This window comes from Gobio gobio, assembly GCF_949357685.1.
Source record: "Gobio gobio genome assembly, chromosome: 2".
Classification (NCBI taxonomy): Eukaryota; Metazoa; Chordata; class Actinopteri; order Cypriniformes; family Gobionidae; genus Gobio; species Gobio gobio.
In genome coordinates, this window is record NC_137098.1 from 57,112,935 (window position 1) to 57,132,175 (window position 19,241).

General features: G+C 38.8%; 1 long non-coding RNA gene across 1 annotated transcript; it reads right to left on the minus strand.

Moving 5' to 3' along the window:
* Positions 1 to 5,318: 5,318 nt before the first annotated feature.
* Positions 5,319 to 18,665, minus strand: LOC307142517. Its single transcript, XR_013818488.1, has 4 exons — positions 18,481 to 18,665; positions 16,119 to 16,185; positions 14,493 to 14,733; positions 5,319 to 6,556 (listed from the first exon to the last, which is right to left on the minus strand). It is a non-coding gene; the product is annotated as an uncharacterized lncRNA (long non-coding RNA).
* Positions 18,666 to 19,241: the final 576 nt, after the last annotated feature.

A 19,241-nucleotide genomic window follows, 5' to 3' on the forward strand; every position in this document is an offset into this window, starting at 1 on the left:
GCTGAACACTGCACCACAACCACTAAAAGCCAAGTCAAAATGGAATTACAACAGTGGACCTCATGAACCGCAGAGACTGGCTATTTATATAGGCCTCGAGCGAGTGAGTTTGCTGTTCTCGAAAACTTTCCCTTTCTCTCAGACATGATCAGATGTTAAAGTAATTGGATAATACGCCATTAACACATTGATTAAATAGAGGATGAGCATTATATCAAATAGGTTTGATATTTATATAGCCTACATAGCCTAAATGTAGCGCTTTATTCAATCATTTTATAAATCTGTTGCATTCACAATGCGTGTGTTTGATTGTATAACATATATGAGAATGGTTGCTGGTGTTTACCAGTACAAGGAAAAGACTGTTTATTCTCGCGATACAACGAGGTGCAATGTGACATCACGCACAATTAGCCTATGCATAAATTAACTCGCGATAATTAATGTTGTTGATGCCTTGATGTTCACACAGTTTAATATCCACCCAGCAGCATACACCAACGCACATGCCCTAGATGGAGATCACTGTGGGGTAGGCTATTGATACCTTATTGATTATTTAGGGTTCATTTTCATATGAGCTGCGCCTGTTCGTTCTGCATAATAGCATGCGTCTGTTTCAGGAGAAATATCGAGTGGTTGTTCAACGCCTTGTTCAGAGGCTTGTGCCTTCTATTGTTGTTATTCCAGCCAAAAGATGTCGCCTTTTTCCTTTAGTTCGGCGGATGCGTGAATAGGCAGTTCGCGTGGGGCGCGCTTGACGGGCAAAAAATTGAGGTCTCGCATCCTCAGTGTCTCATTATTATTGGAAAGCCATTAATACACATTTATGTTACATTTAACTCAAATGTACCCGGGCTCTTTAATCAATGCATTATCAGCAAACAATGAAAAGTACAGTAGGTGCCCATCTGCCTCATTAGATATTCGCAATTCATCAGAGGCAGGGGCATTTGTTAGACTCCTGCGCACGCGCCTAATGCCTCAAACCTGTCCGTCATCGAGCAATGAAAGAGCCAGTCATGAGCTTCAACTTACTATTTAGTTGTTTCAAGAAAAATCCCTACCCTCATGAAAAATCATTCAAAGAGTTAGGATATCGGTTTTGGGGGCCCACTGACAGTGTTATTGTTGTCGAAGTAGACTAATTGTACTCTATTTTGTTTTTCATAAAAATGATAGGCTATAGCCTACTCAAAAGATGGGAAGACCATTCACCGTGGCTTTTTGGGTTAACGAGAGAAAGCCAGTCCCGTAGCAGCCCTAATGACAGGGTGAGGCGACATAGATGCCTACATCAAACTATAGAAAAACTGGATTCAAGCAGCCGGGGGGCTTAAGATATATTAAATTACCATGATTGGGAATTTAGGCATGGTTCAAGCCTGTTGAAGAGGCTGGGGTGTCTGAAAGTGGTGCTATTCATCTCGGAAAAGAGGGTCAGAAGGTCGGGGAAGTTCACAGGACCTGTTCCTATTCTTATGCTAACTTACAATACAGACTTTAATGCTTACTGGTTTGGAAGATATAAATGATTGGACAATAATCCCGGCGCTCTTGGCTTTGCTGAGCTGCTCTGTTGCTAATTGCTGCTCGTCTGGCTCTTAATGAAAGTCTTTCGGTGCCGAGCCTTTTTTTCCTCCGTGAATCTTTCAGCATTTCGGAGATCGCGTGTAAGGGGAGGCCGAGGAGTGTTGCAGCACATTCTCTATGCGTCTGCAGTTCAGTGTTTTTTATGTTATGTCTCTCAAACTATGATATAAAAATCACATTTTGTAGGAAATCTATGACTTTTCAAAAATGAATGTCAGATCATGTAAAGAATGCTGTCCAACAGAAAACACAGTCTGTTCAAATGTTGTGCACATCAGTTCGCTAATCAAAATAATCTGTATCTCCACCCATACTTTCATCTCGTTTAAAATATTCAAATAAAAAAACAATACAGACAGAATGTGGGTGCTACGTTATGAAGACAAAATGTCCCCAAAGATGGCAATATCCGAAATCCTTTTGGGGCAGTGTATGGGGATAGAAGATTAGCCTACAGTATAAAATCATTGTGTCTATGGTGCTTTTAGTCATGTAGCTAATTTCTAATTGTGTAGCTAGTTTGCGTATTGTGTAACGGGAAAAAATGCGATGTTGTTTTGTCTCCCCAACATTAGGCCTACAGATTATTTTCTCAGTGCTTTTTAAATAGGTGAGCCCTCGGTGCCTCTTTGTACAAGAGTTGCTATTTATCTGCTTATGACAAGCAGAAAATCCGAGCAGAATAAATGAATGAATGCAAACGATCATACAGTGCCACGTGACTTAACACCTGCAGTTGGCGAGCGCACTTTGTGGGTCATTTCCTGCATTTTTTGCGTTCTCATGCTTTCTGTTTAAAACAAAATATGACTCTAGGATAGCCTACATTGGAATGCAGAATTCAGCAGGATAGGAGGCAAGGGAGGGTGTAGGCCTATATAATGGCGTCCTTTGATGTTAGAAACTGAAACGCATTTGCATTGTTTATTTTGATCAAATCCGCGTTTCTAGCCTAAATAGAAATATCTGAAGGCCTAATTTAGCCAGATGCTTTCAACCAAAAATGTTGTATTTTAAAGCCAAATGAATTACACAGAGAAAAATCATGTCATCTCTTTCATCTTCTTTTTGCTATTCGATTGGCCTTTTGGGAATAACTGGACAAACCACTTGAACCCAGTACATCACCTCTGACCCTTGTGTCAGCTGTGACGGGCCCTCAAGAGACTAGTGTTGACATCAACTTCACATATGACACTGATGAGGTCCACTCTTGTGACTGCTGGATTGCAGATTGGTTAACATTTATATAATAACCCACAATACATTAATACATCAAGGCAGATATGCATTCAGGTGCAGAATCTAACTTATAACATGACACTTTATTACAATAACAAAATAATACCCCTTCACACCCTCACCAGTTGCTATTATGCATTGATGATATTTAAGAGGCTTGTTTAGAGCAAAGGGCGCGTGTCTGGTCAGTTCGGAGTCAGTCTGCCCCCATGGTCCACCATAAGGTCACAACCTCTTTCTATTGTCTAAACCGCAGAGGTCAACCAAGACAAGATGTGTTAAATAGGGGAGATCATGGACTGTGTGTGTGGTTTTTTTGGTTTCTTTTTTTTTGTTTTTGTGTGTGTGTGTGTGTGTCTTCAACATTAATACAATTTATCTTCATAAATACATATGCTCTTATTTTTTAATTTAATTTTTGTCAAGTAGCTTACAAAGAGTGCTACACCTACCGTGATGAGTTGAAACATTACTAGACATTGACATTTGGAACATTATAAATAATGTATAAACATGGCAACATTATAAGAAAATATGCAAACAACCTATCCAGGAGATCGGGTTGACGTCATTGTGCTCAGTCTTTCTGTAGAAAAAATATTGTTGGTTTAACTTAAAAAAAAGTAAGTTATCTGGTTGCCTTAACAATTTGAGTTCATTGAAATTGATCATTTAAGTTAATACAATGAAGGAGATTGGTTTAATAAATAGACACTCAAAATATTATGGTATCTGAACCACATGAATTAAGCTTATTTGACAAAAGATTTTTAAAAAGTTGTGACGATAAATCATGAAAATAATGTTTCACAGTGTATAGGCCTACATTGTAAAGTGTTCCCGTCTGGTCAGATATAATATTTAGAATTGTAACATTTAAATGACAAGTTTGAGCGTATTTCAAATGAAACAAGATAACCTGCTGAATCAAACGTTATAGCCTATACATATTCATCAAAATTATAAAGCAGACCTGAACTTGTATTTTATTTCCTCTTCTTAATCTGCTATATTTTTCATTACTTCATCTTTCACCTCAGATGGGTGGCGTTCATGATTGTGATTTCACCCCTGTAGCTGATTTCTAATTGTAAACTAATGGTGTTACTTACCCCGTGTTACAGCAGTCTCTCCTACAATATTAACTTGATATCCGACGACTAACGAGTCTCCTGTTTTTCCAGAGGCTTATGCAGATATGAACGCTGTGCTTGTTAGGTTTAGACTGCTGGAAATCTAATACAGAGGTTGTTTATTGCTTACAGTAAATGCTTATTGAATAGCATACACGCTGAATGGTCGTTCAGTGTTTGTTTTTTCCCCCAGTTTTTTTTTCTTTTCAAAAACAAATCAAGTTAAATAAATGAATTTCTGTTGATATCGTCAGACCTCTTGTCTTTTTTTATTTTCTTTCCTGTTTTGGATTTAACTGAGTCAATGTTCCATAATAATAAAGGATACACGGTGGGAAGGAGTTTCATTATCCAACAACATGGAGAAAAGTTTCCGCATCTCTGTTAAACTTTGCTTTTAAAGAAATAAAAGTCTCAAAAGGGTCGAAATAGTTAATGCACAGTACCCATAATTTGGCCAGCTAGTATTAATTTAACGACTGCCTGCAATACATTTTGACAAGATTATTCTGAAAAATGTTTATATTTTGAATATGTTTAGCTCTGCGCGATCCACACACTGAATGTAACAGGATTTTTTTTTTTTACATTTTGAAATATAGGCTACATGAAAAGTATTATGATATTGATCTACCGAATGTTGATTTAACGTATTCCAAGTAAGAGCAGGCCTATAAATAAATAAAAAATCGTTAAGCTTACAAGATAGGCCTGTAACAGCGCGATTTGATCTTGATGACAGAACACACGCACATCATTGCTAATTTGCAAAGGTTTAACTGAGGTTTGACGTTTAACGAAATATTAATTTACTGGACTCACAACTCTACTTTTTGTGTTTTTGTGATTAACCGCGGAGGAAACCCCCATTCAAATTACATTGCACTTGATTTAATCTTGTGAGATTTGGCAGAGACATCCATTTTATATCTTAAAAGGTGTGTGAATCACATATAGCCTACTTTTATGTTTTAATGTAATTTAACCTGTGCTTTACATCAGGTATATTTCTCATCAGCTGTCAATGTGCTGAATGGAACTCAATCATAAAAATGAACAAACTCACTTTTTACTCATAATAATGTTTTACCTAAATGATACTACTCTTTTTAGTCATACTACTTAAATGCTTCACATAATCTCAGTAAATAGAAGCGATGATTGACAGAAAGTCTGCCAATCAAGAAAATCTCTGACAAAATTAGATGAACATATTGTACCTCCTTCCCAAATTTTAAAAACACAAATACATCACCTTAATCTGACTCATTCTATATCATTCCAACTGTTTGTGTGTGTGTGTGACTTCTGCATCAATAAGGGAGGTGATTCATTGCTAGTTATTTTCCGCACTTTATTATGTGCTGTCCAAGGTGCTGACAGGAGAGCCCTCTGAGCCGTCAAGCTGCTTACAAAATAGCTTGTGGCCGCTACATGTGAAGCCGGTTGACGTCCACCTCCTATTAAAGTTCATTTCAATACCGAAATGGTTTTTCCAATGTCAACAACCATTCAGACTAGCTTTAATGCATGTTTATTAGTACAGTTTTACAGTGTTATTCATACATCACACAATCAGACACATGTATTCAGAGCTAGGCCTACATAATACATATTAAACACCATACACAGACATGCACGATAAACAATTTTCTGTAGCCTATATAAAATTATATACGTTTAGCAAATATAGGGTATTATTTATAAAATGTTGCGTAGAAACCTTTCTCAAATGTGCGTATAGCTACGTGTGATTCAGAGAACGAACTTGCGCGCGCCTCTCTTCCAGATGTGAAACGTGTAAATCGCAAATGATCTGGTTTCAGATCTCCCCTTGTAAATGCTAAGTAATCGCGCTTAATGTCATTTACATATAAAAGAGCTCTAGTCAACGTCCAAATCCTTTACTTGAGGATGGCGAGAGGATAAATAGATTTCCAAATAACCGCAGAACTCCGACTCTCTGCCACAAGGAAAAGGGTGTACATTTGTTTAGACCCCGATGTGATGCTAAGCACTCTTTCATGTCAAAGACCGTTTTTGTAAATATGAAATGTTGGTGTGGATTTTAGCGTACAAAATCATATAGTTCAAATCAAATGATGCCTCACATCTCTAGCATTAAAGTTCATACATTTTATGTAAGACAAGGAAGCATTAAAAGGGTGGTGGGTGGGTGGGGGAATCACAGATATTGACATTTGTTTCAATAATGCCAAATCTCATTGTAAACATTTGACACATTAAGGCACATTATTCTCTTCAATTTATACAAAACCATAAGATTGTCTGACACATTTTTAATATCATGAACTGGGTGAAATTTGTTCCCATCGGCTATTAGTGACTTTTTGAAGACTGGACAGTTTTAAGACACCCAGTTAAATCAATTAGTGCACATTTTAAAATCCATCCCTCACATCTGCTTGTTTAATCTTCACAGCAAACCATCTGGACGAGATGCTGGACACTGGATTCCTGAGGTGATGTGAATGACCATTTGAGTCAAACGTAGCTGGATGGCTTCAGTTTCTCCGGCAGCTGATGACAACCATGGGAATTTTTCAGGTTTTGTTGCCAGGAGCCTGGTTATAGAGAGAGAGCGAGAGAGAGAGAAAAAAACAAGAATAAATATCACATGGCTTACTGTTATGATGCATAAATGTTGGCATGGACGACAATGTGCAGAACTCAAGTGAAGGTTATCACTGTGATAGTCAGTGCTATTCATTATAAAAACCATATGCAAATTAACATTAGAAATAGATGCAAAGATATGGAGTTGCATGGTCACAAGGGATAAATGAAGCCTCTGAAGATGTTTTCTACATTTCTGAAAGGAAAATAAAATAATAATCCATGTCTTGTTTGTGAACGTCTCTCGAATCTCAACCTGAAAATATCTGATCGACGTAAATGCAAATGCAATGCTCTTCTTTAGCTGGTTTCCTAATCTAGTTGTCTAATAAACATGGCATTGTGTACTACAACGATTGTTGGCTCTTTGATGAAGGTTGCTTTGGATAAAAGCGTCTGCTAAATTCATAACGTGAATGCCTATGGGAAGAGTTTAGAATGATCAACCAGTCTAGCGACGAAAATGGTGATCTGAAACAATGCAATGCAAACACACAACTTTCAACAATTTTTAATGGCTCTTGCTTCTCACCGCAAATAGATGTAATGGTTATGGGTTTGTTACATTCCTAAAATTCAAAGGATGTAGATTTTGGAAAGGTTGGAATCCGTTCTGGTGGGGTTTTCAATTGTTCATTTTAATGAGAGCAATCAAGCATCTAAATTGCAGTATGGTGTTTGTCTTTGTGTGTGTGTGTGCGCGCGTGTGTTATTCTACAATTTTACTACATCAGCATGTTCACTCAGCTTAGTCATTATAGTGTTAAAAGGATGGGATTTCGAGATCATTTTGAGTATTTTATTTTGCTTCACATAACGCCGTCTGTGTGGTAAAACAAATTTGGTTAACTAGTGAAGTATAATGCATACAACTTCCCAACACTTTTCCATTCATTGACCGTATTTGTTTTCAATTCCTCATTCTTCATTTGCTTCCAAAAGTGGTGCGAATCTTTTCTATACCCCGTCACCCTTAGAATTTGTGTACGATTTGTACCAACGCCATTACCAGTTTTCCCAAATTATATGTAGAGAGGTTTATGGACAATTTAATCCCTGCAGGAGACTTGGCAAGACCCTTTTCTCTGTCAATTTTCACCCTCTGCTTCATTCAAGCCCCCTCTCTCTTTCTGCGCCTCTACAATGTGGGGTTTCTTTCTGTCTCTTTTTTATATTCCCGCATATCTTTTTTTCCCCTTCTAGCTCCCCCCACCACCCCCCCGTCCCAAAACCCTCAGACAGCATGCAGCTTATGCAAATCACTGGCCTTTTATTCTCAGTTCTCGTCCTCAGCCTTGAATGAGACCTCAAGAAAACACACACTCACTCAACTCTCGCTTGTTCTCATCACCGCGCTCTACTGTAATGGGAACAGAGCCCTTCATGACATTCCAGTTGTACTACTATGTTGATTATCGTAGAAACATAAGTTCCTAATATCTTCGCATCCGTCCACCCACCAATTGAATTCCTGTGTACTAACACTGTAGAACCAAAAGATCAGGGATATTTTTTTTTTTACCAATAGCTACAGATATTGTTCCTATATGAGAAAGTTGCAAGGAGGAGGATTATGGGATGGAAGTAGACATTTTAGGAAGGGGGGGGGGGTGTTTACCAAAGTCACTGCGACAAGTGGGGGGGCTGATGAATATAAAGTGCTTGCTGCCATTCCCAGGGTCTAGAACACACACACACACACACACACACACACAAGTGCGTTGTATATATAAGAGTGTGGGTACGGAGGGGCGAGCCAACCAGCCTGACTTCCCTCAGACACTTTGACAGGCGGGCCTTTTCACCAGCGCATTGCTGGGCCAGCCAGCCCTGGCTCCCTTAGCAACGGCACAGAGTGGAGAGCCCCCTCCAGCCGGCCACCAAAATGACAGGGGTGGGGGACAGGGGCAGATAGGGTGTGGGTTACAAGGGGTGAGCTGGTTCACAGGGGTGGATGAAGAAGTTCCCAGTCTGGCTGCATGGGACTCCTACAGGCATTGAACTTGAACTTGACTCTGACAGCAACAATGAGGATCGCACGTCCTTATGAAAATCATTTACTCACATTAATGAACACAGGATATACTATTCCTTTTGTCCATACAATGCAACTCAAAGGGTTGTTTATTTTTTGTTGAACCATCCATTTCCGAGTAGATCCACAAATACGACGTTTCGACAAATGATAAAACTTACAACATAAAACAACAATTTCCACTCTATTTACATTTTAAAAGCGATGGTAATTATTCTCATTAGGATGTAAAGTGGGCAAAAAGCGAAGCAAAGCTACAAAGTGAGGATAATTATATCCCAAGGTCTTTTATAATGGTGGGGCCATGATGGAGGTTTAAGTGTTCCCTGGACTCCACTCTCCTGTTTTTGAATTCCTAGTCCAGCCCTTTGCTCTTGCGTCCTCCAGGATACAGTTTATTGACGTTCCTCTGAGTGGCTGCTTTAAGGATTTGCAATGAAGACTTAGCTTCTGTCTCATTTTATCGCTTTATTACAAATCACATTGCCAGACCTTTTCAACGCAACTCTAGTCAGGCTATTCCAACCTCATCTTTGGCACTCTTCATTGTTATCGACAAAAGAAAAGTCTGAAAGAAGTGACCTCGTTTTTTTCAAGGTTATGCTCTCAGAACTTATGATTTTAATTGCATAGAACTGAATAATAAGGAACAAAAAAAAAAAGAGCGTTAATTTGTCACCTAAACTGATTTGAAGCCACACGAGGGTACTTCATATATGTAGATTCAGCCTCACTTAAGTGCATAATTCACATAATGTTATCATTTACTCACCCTCATGTTGTTCCAAACATGCATGCCTTTCTTTTATCATTTTGAAAGGCTATATATATATATATATAACAACATGAGGGTGAATGAATGACAATTTTCATTTTATCTATCCCTTTAAGGTACAATGCTCACTTTCATCCATCTGATCTAGATTAAGGTGCCGTACAGTTCTGTGATCCTAACGTCTCCATTGTTGTTCTGGATTACCTGCGTCTAATTCAGTTTAGATCTACCACTCTGCTGACTGCGGTTCTTTTTGCAGCCTGTTATTCCAGCAAGAGTCCTGCTCGGGAATCCCAATCCCAAGCTTTTCATGGCCACTCGTCCAAGGACGGGGAGAAAAAGGTGGGGGGGAACCATTTCAAAGCTCCCCCGTAGCTGATACAAAGCTAAGAACAACCCTTCGCAGGATAATCGTGTTTATCCCCAGATTAAGACGAGATCGGCAGCTGAGGTATCCACAAGGGGAAAAAAAGGGGAATTTTCCCGTAAAACACACAATGGTCTTTAACACGAACCCAAGAGATGCTTCGGAGTCATTTCTCTCCACTGTCCATTTCTCAGTTATGACCACTGATGAAAGCGATTCGCAGTGCTCATCTACCCTTGTTAAGTGCCCTCATTAACACCATCCATTCTCAACCTGTCCTCGAGAGATGTCTTCGGTAAAACACATGCCAGAAATATGACTTCTGTATAAGAACAGTCACCACAAGCACTTGCCATGCAGTCATATTATATACGCTTCCAAATCGCATCTGGCACAAAGTTTTTATCAGAGCAAGAGGAGCAAGAAATGAAATCTCCCGGAGCTGGCTTTTAGAAATAAATATGTGGAACCCTATAACACTGGACATAAAGATGACATATGATGGGAAGAAAACTGTTAGTATGCCAGACAAATATTCCCAGATAGCCACCTCCCATAGGCCTTTGATATTAACATGCCAGCTGCAGCAACTGCCACATGGGGCCACAGACTGAGCCAGACAGTAAAAGCCCTCCCCCCACCACATCCATTCTCCACCAAACACATGTTTCCTCCATATTTCATTGTTCATCATCAGTGTATTTATTAACGTCAAGTGTTTCTCTCACCCTATTTTTTCCCGCCGTGTTGGTGTCGAGGACAGAAAACCTCAGTTGGTGATACAGTGTCTTCTAGGGCTTTTGTATGCATGCACTCCAACTCTCCTGCAACACTTTCTTTCGATTTTACTCAGCATAGATAATTCCTCCTTTCTTTGTGATTCCACTTTTGCTTGGCTGTGAAATACTGTCGCCGTCCCAGTGTAAACTTTCTGTATCACTGCCTCCATTTTACTGGGTAATATATTGTAATGGAGCTTTAATTAATTGCTTGCCCAACTGCTGTGCCCTAGCAGAAGGGGGGAGAGGAACAAACTGTCCTTCAAACTCAAATTGTTTGTGATTTTACATGCAAAATGCATACTTTGTGGAATCGAAAGGTTCCATGGATTCTTCAAGGAACCATCAATGCTTCGCTTTAGAATGCACACGCATGTGAATTCATTAGCGTTGACCTTACATGATTTAAACTACAAACCCTTAGCAACAACTCGATACTCTAGCACGCACTGCCAAAAAACGTCACATCTACTGCTTGAGCACACATGATTGTGCAAATAATCACGCAGTTCCGGGGCTGCACGAGCATACAATGGTGCTAACACACTGCACGGACGTGAAATAAAGCCCTATCCTCAGCCGTTCCCCGAGGATAGTCTCTTAGGGTTTGGGTGCTAATTTAGGCATCTGGCTCTGTCTGGGCCTGAGCATCTTTCTCAGCTTATTACCCTCCACTGTCTCTAGCACTCCATCCGTACAGACAATGGTGGGAAACAGGGGGGACCGCGCACCCACGTCAAGTACTCGCCGTACAATGCTGCCATTGTAGAAGAGGAGAGGGGTCTGGAATAATAATGTGGGCACTATCAAACTGTTTACCAACACAGAGCCTACAGCTAAAGATTTGCTCTTTATTTATCACTAATCATCATTTGTGGTATTGCAATTGATGCCTGAATATGTGTAAGGAGAAGAAAAAAAGAAGTCCCTGAAACAGACTTTCTTGACACACACACACACACACACACAAATAAAACACATTTTTCTTCATATACACAGATACAAATGACCTTGTGTTGAAGTGATTATTGTGCCAGGCACCTTGGGAGACATTTCAAGGATTTGCCCTTTTTAGTCCATGAAAATATAATCATATAATATAATCAGAGTCATACCTAAAAATCCACGGCATCTCCATAAAAAGAGCTACAGACAATAATCCAAATATGACAAGGAATAGGATCCGCCCCCATTTGAATTGCTATTTGAATTTGTGCATATGCATATGCATTTGGACTGGAATTGTTTCACAGCAATTGTTGCTTGCTTGATGCAAAAATAAAAACAATATTTCATTTTTACCCATACACGCATATGGACTCAAATACTTGAGTGCGCATTCTGTTTGACTGAAAACACAAAGAACTGGTAAACCACAAAAACAATACACAGTTCAGCGCATGATTTGCATATTGAAAACTGGAAAAATCTGGTATGGGTTTGGCACCGTGCCAAGCGGCATAATTAACACTTTTCAGCCACTGCTCTGCAGCAGTCACATTATGCTCTGACAAGCATCCACTCCCCCTGCTCGACCGCTTATATTCACACACACACACACACACACACACAACACGAACACACGAAATGCAAACCTGAACATTTATTCTTGCTTCTATACATTCGCAAACACAAATGTGCTGTTAAACCATCTCCAGTTCTGATGCCGTTATTTGCCACTTAGGAAAACGCAATGTCGTTGTGTAACAGTATTGCATTAGACTCTCTGTTCAAGAGTATAAAATGAGTTCTGTGTCCCTAGCTGAGATTTTTAAGCACTGAAGGTCTTTTACATAAAACCCTGAGAGATGCAGAGGGAGGAAACCCCTCCCCCTCACTGCAAGATACACAGCCTAATTAGAAATTCCATATTAAAGGTGCAGACTCTCATTTTCCCGCTACTATTTTGTCTAAGGATGAGTGCAAAGTATGTGGTCAGAAATAGAGACCCTAAGTTTTGCATTGTCTCGAAAAATCCAGTTTTTTTTTCCGTAGATAGAATAATATGTGACACAAATGGGCTGTGTTAAATCTTAAATCATAGCTTTGTGTTGAACCGGTTCACTGTGTGTAATCTTAATGTTTTTTGCCTATTACAGGCCCATGAGAAATCCTAAAACCTCTGGTTATTTCTTTTAAAAAATAAGGACAGGGGTTGCCCTTGTCTGTCACATGCAAAACAGAGAAAGCTAATCCTCTTTTTTAAAGATTGCAAAAATAACGTGTTTGCCTTCAGATGCACTGTGCAGTGTATTCATCCCTGGAAATTGCTAGAATACATGCAAAGACTTCAGTTCTCCGCAAGAAAAAAGACATTTCTGAACGCAGACAGAACGACAGTAACATCAAAGTCTTTTTATGTCTTTGCTTTGAATTCAAATTTTAACGTAAACATTCAAAATATAGAACACTGCCACGTGCCGTTGCTAAAGCGCCGCTGTGCCTTTAATTGGGGGCTCAGTCCTCTCCGCTTGTTCCTATGCAATTATGTTAATATGCAGAGCTTGTCTGCTCTTTTTCATTAACAGAGGCGCTTGCATCATTGTTTCCTTTATTTGTAAGCTCCACGGGCACCTTCCGTACATCAGTGATCTTTTTTACACGTCTTTTTTGATGGGCTATTCTGCCAAGCCTCCACTTTTAGGATAAAATGTCAGTCTTTTTTTATTTTTTTATTCTCATTTAATGGACAACGAGGTCTTTTAGGCACACAGGGTTTCCACGCTCAGTAAGTATGCCAAAACGGTTTTCTGTTATTACGAGGAGGATTCGATGGCTTTAAATATTCAGTAGATGACGCATCATTTGTCTCGTCTTCGCATTTCAATACATTTCAGTGTGTTTTGAATATTTACGCTCTGTTCGTTTTTGTTGTTTTGGTTAAAGCACAAAAGCAAAGCAAATGTGTCATCCTCGAGCAGATGTGTTTCAGAATGCCTGTGTTCCACCTATTTTCATCATTTTCTGTGATAAACACACCAGCACAGCTCTGCATATCACCAGCAATCCATTATGACGCAACCAGTCGCCTTTGTGAGGAACATTTCAGTGTCTTCCATCCGTTTCAATGACATAACACGCAGCTCTCTGTAACCAAGCGGCCTGCGTAAATCTCAGTGTGCCACGTAACGTCCTAGTGAACAGTGTGGTTTTTTTTTGCAACTCTCACTTTCTGGCCAGCTAATGATACAAACTGTGGCTATTTTGAGAGGCAAACAAACATCATTAAAAACATGGCGCAGTGTGAGAGTCCTCTCTAACATTAAAGTCGGGGCAGGGCAGCGTGCATTCTTTTTGTAATGCGGTGAGGGGCACTTGGCACCTTTGTGCCAGCACTTTGGTGTATCATTAAGCAGCAGAAACAAAAGTGCTCTTCAGGCCAGGTTGACTCTGTTGCATTGGTCAAGAGGAGGCAGTATGTCAATTAACTTATTGAGATCAAGCAGCTCTCACTTTTTGGTTTCATCTGAAAATCTGGTCATTTCTTGTTTAATGGTTGATCTGGCACGGCTCAGGATTTAGTTACACAAATTTGTCCTTAGCAAACACATAACACGACCGCCAGCGTGAATTAATAGCAGCATTCCATTTGAAAATATGCATACAGCAGCACGAGGGATTCATTTGCGCTCAAAGCTCGTAACAAATCAGAAGGTCTGAGTGTGTGCATATAGATAACGGGGCTATTGTCTAATTAGTCAGGAAAGATGAGAGTGTGATCGTTCTTTTTAAGGAAAATGATTTGGGCGACAGGGCCTAGTCTTTTACGCTCAGAACCGCCACGAAACACATCCAATCCTTTTTAGAAGCAAATTCGTGTAAGCATTCGTTTGCTTTACATTTCAAATTCCCTGGCAATGCAACCGACCGGGCTAAAATCAGTCGCAATAACGCAACAGTTAGTCTGATAGGCAACGATGCAGCTTACCTCATGCCAACACAGCCATTTTAGGAAGCAGCAGCCAGTTTCTCCATCAAGATGGCTTCCTGAAAGCACACCCCTCATTCAGACTTGCAGTCTTCCAGCATCTGGTGGTCCGTGGCAACTGGCAGCCTCTTTGTCCCCATTGGCACTTGGGATGTAGACTCTCACTCCTTTCTTTTTTTCCTCTTTTCTCCGGGGGCACAGATGGCACTAAATGCTTCCGTTGAAGAAGAAGGGAGGGGAGCTGGTTGAAGAAGGATGAGGGTTGACTATTATTTTTCTTTTCTTTCATTTGGACAATTGCACCATTTTTTCCCTCTCTCCCTCTTGCTCAAAAAAGGCAGTGTAAATGGCTGGCAAGGGGAAACAAGAAAATAAAGGACAAAAAGGCCCTTTTAGCACTGCCAAAGCAGATGTCATGGCAACTGCTATATATCATTTCTTTGGATAATATAAGCGGTAACATTTCTTGTTGCTGTCGTGCTAAGTAACTTAACCAGGGACAGATATTAGCAATGTTAATAGTACATAATACACGAATCGTGCATAGGCACGCACGTCCGGCTTTTGTGTTCTCATTGCCAATGCTGGCCACTGTGAAGGTATACTGAATCGGCCCACATCAATTACTGTCCACCCATAATTTCATTGAATAACCCTTATTCAATTGTGCTAGGTAACCAGTTTAGCTGGAAAAGATCATTGTTAATGAATGATGACAGAATTTCTTTGCTCACATTAATTTTACATAAAGTAATATGCGATGTGATAGTGGCCCATACATTCTTATCATTATCGAGATGGAGACAGACATATAATTTCCTCTCTCTGATCATTTATCGCATTGAAGCCTTTGGCCTAATGTCCTGCAGTCATCCCATCCACGTATTCTCAGCCATGTTAAAATACATTGCGATTTAGATTTATTTTCATTTTTTTTCCCCACACAGGTCAAGCCTAATGCTTTGAGGGATTTTTCTTGAGATAATTATGCGCTTTGTGTTTTTTTTTCCCTGTTATGATTAAAGCGAGCCCTAATGTGTGTGTGTGAACTGCATAACGTCTGCTTGATACAATTTGAAAAGCACATACAGCGTAGTACAACTTTAATATATAGAATTATTAAGAAAGCCTTTTGGATGACGACCTGCTCTTTACTGTAAAGAAATTATTGGCGGCTAGGACAAATGTGAAACTGATATTAGTGTCTTTAAAGGCTAAATATCTATAACTGTCATTTATATATGCCATTTGTCAATGAATGCCCGAGGATCGTTGGGGCTTGGATGAGTGTACATTTGTAAGGAAAAAACTCACATATGCATCAATATAGAAAAATTAATGTAGATCATGAATATATATATATATATATATATATATATATATATATATATATATATATATATATATATATATATATATATATATATATATATATATATATATATTTATGTAATGCATGTACTGTCTTGGACTTGATTGAGGATTACTATTTGCATTTGGCTCCTTTCAAGTGCATGCATTCATTAGCATATACTTTATGATTAACTGTGTTTTGAATCAGATTAACTCTACAACTAATTGTTCTAATTACAATGTTGGATTGTAATACGCTTTGATTGCACTTACCAGATGGCGTTTTTTCCCTTAGCTCCAGTCCTCTGGTCTCTCGCAAAAGACACTGCAGTTTGAGAGGCTACAGTAAGGTGAAGTAATAAAAGACATCAGGATTAGACAATAATCAGAATATTTTCTTTTTACATGTCTGCAAACACGCTCACATTGTAATTTATTAATTATCATACATAATTTACAAACAAATAAATAAATGCCAGACAATTAACCTTGAATTAGAAAGTTGATCTAAGGTCTAATTTGCACCTTAAATCACACGCATGTGGATTTTTTTTTTTTAATGTCGCAAATATAAAGAATGTAAAACTGCTTACTCAGCTCATGAAACTTAATCTTTTTTATCTCTATAATTTCTTTGCTAGTACTTACAATTTTACACCTTATGTTTTTTTGCCCTCAAGATGCAATTATCAAGATTATTTCCTCTTCTCTTCGTTCAGTTTAATTTACACTCTGATAGTGTTTACACACCCTATTTTTAAACCTTAGACACCATTCTGTCTGTTTCTGAAAATAAAAGTATAGCTTATCTTTTGTACCTATTTAGTATTATCCTTAGAGCACTAAAACAAGGACTTTCCCCCAACGTTTTAAGTAGGCCAACACACGCCATTTGAACCTTTTTTTAATGTGTGATGTAGTTAACATATCTCTATTGTCTCACTATAACATATTTTATTCATGCTTTTTTATTTAATGATAAAGTATTTTTGAATATAGACTATGCTTAATGGAAGAGCATCGTAACACACAGACTAGTGTGTATGTGTGTGTGCGTGTGTGTGTGTGTGTGTGTGTGTGTGTGTGTGTGTGAGTTGCTCTGCGTGACGCGGAGCTCCAGTAGCGCTTAGCCTACACTTCTTATGATTTTGAACTCTAACATTTTCAACTAATATTTTTTTAGTCATTTTTTTCAGTGGAGTAGGAGTGCTGTTTCGCAATGACCTCTTTTGTCATATAAAAAGGACTCGGGGATCGAAATCATTCTGCATTATTTTCCGCTGCATCTTTGACGTGTAGGCCTACAGTCAGATTAATATGGCCAATCATAATGAAGCTGCTTCTGCATGATGTCATTGCTTAAGTTGTGATTGCTAGTGGGCCAATGACGTCACGTTCATTTTTTTGTTTGCTCAGATCGAAGTTGTTCAAAGCTGCAATAAGATAATACAATCCATTGTGAGAAAAAAAAATACTTGAATAACGCCTCTTTTATAATAAACACGTTTTCATTAAAAAAAAAAGATATTTCGTGGGGCTTAAAGTAAAGAATACATATACCAACTGTCTAGAGAGACTGTAAAAAAGAAAACTTTTTTTGTCTGAAATATTTAGTGAATTTTTGATTAACCAAAAAAAGGTTTATTAATTTAAAACCCTTTGTCTCTAAATCAGTCAGTGTGACCAACACGCAGGAAGCCATTTTGTTTACAAGATTTGTTTAAAATGAGTCAGATATCCTTATTGGTCATCGTGAGAGAAGAGATTTACAACCAAGCCTATTTGAGCACCAATTTATCTTCGATAATTAATAGACCAATTGTAAAATCCACATGAAGTCAATTTCTCTACATCACACCAATATTGAGATCCGATACACGCGCATTAAACGCAGGCCTCGTTTGCGCGTGCCAGGTGCTGAACAAAAGCAGGCGTGATAACAGCAATGAGTTTTGCCTGGTTGAGGATGGCTAATGATATCGGGTGGTTTGAAGGAGGAAGCAGTTTGGGAACTAGCTAGGAAGTTTACAAACTTATTCCGCGTAAAGTTAACAATGCACAACACCACTGACAAAAGTTTTCATTTGCATGTCCTTTAAAATGGCAAATTAGTAACTCGATTGTGATTGTGTAAAGTAAAAAAAAAGTGAAAGTCTGCTGTCGTTTTCCCTTTTGGAAATAGCATTGCAATTTTCTTACTCAAATGTTTTATTTTTATATAAAATAACTGACCACCATATCAGGCTTTTTTTATTGCTTCTAACAGCTTTTTAATTGTCAGACTAAACCACACATTTGCCAACAAAACCAACCCTGATTGAATTAGCCAGATTATAGCCTAACTTTAAGAAAAAATTAGGAAGTAAAATAAGCATTCATATTTTGAAATAAATAGTAATGCAAATGTAGTCATTTTACATGGGGTTTAACACATGCTGTTTTTTTTAAACGAAGGCACTACATTTACGAAATTGTCTGAGATTGAAATACCGTGTCCACAAACGTGCACGTGTCCAAAGGTGCATTGAAATTAATAAAGGCTGAGACATTGCTTATGACCTCTCCGCACGGTCGTATTCCTTTACATTGCAGTGATTTAAATTGCCTGTATGACTCACACAGAGGGCCTGCTTACCTCATGCAGTTTCCCTGCGATCATTGCTTCCCACTCAACTTGTCCACATGCAGTTAAGGAGGACGTTTCTACTTTCGGTTATCTAGCTTTATGAAGGAAGATAAACACTCATACAGCTAGATAACCAAAGACAGCAACTACCTCCTGTCAACACTTTTTAAATGGGGACGTCTCATAAAGTTGACCTGATAAATGAAAACAGGGTTAATGCGCAATAAAAGAAATGACACTCAAATTCCATTTAATTGACTCTTTTTTTATAGACCTGTTAACAAGTCGAGTGTGCATGTGGATTAGCCCGTGTGCCGAAGACACATAATCCACATCCACAATAGTAGGCCTGAAGTTGCGGTAGTAGGCTATCTGTCTGGATGCGTTTCAAATTGAGCCTTTGGAGTTATTGTCAGGGTTTCCATTCATCAACCCGATTTGAACAGGATTTTGTCCCTGCCTTCCGGTCAGTAATAATCTTTTAAAATGGCGATTATTAGGTCATTTGGCTCGTTAGGTTCCAACAATCACGCCACATGTCTACATCATGCATCATCTAGGCTATGCTGTGCATTATAATTTCGCAAACTGCAAAAGGCAAGGCCTTTTTTCCAACAGTTTGATTTCAATACGAGACCCAAATAGTTCCTATTATATTGTATTTAACAAGGACGTATGCATATTTCAGTAGTTCAGTTGTCTACTGAACCCACGTTTCCCTCACGTAAATGTGACGTCATACAGTTAAATCTATTGCTTATTCAATTTGT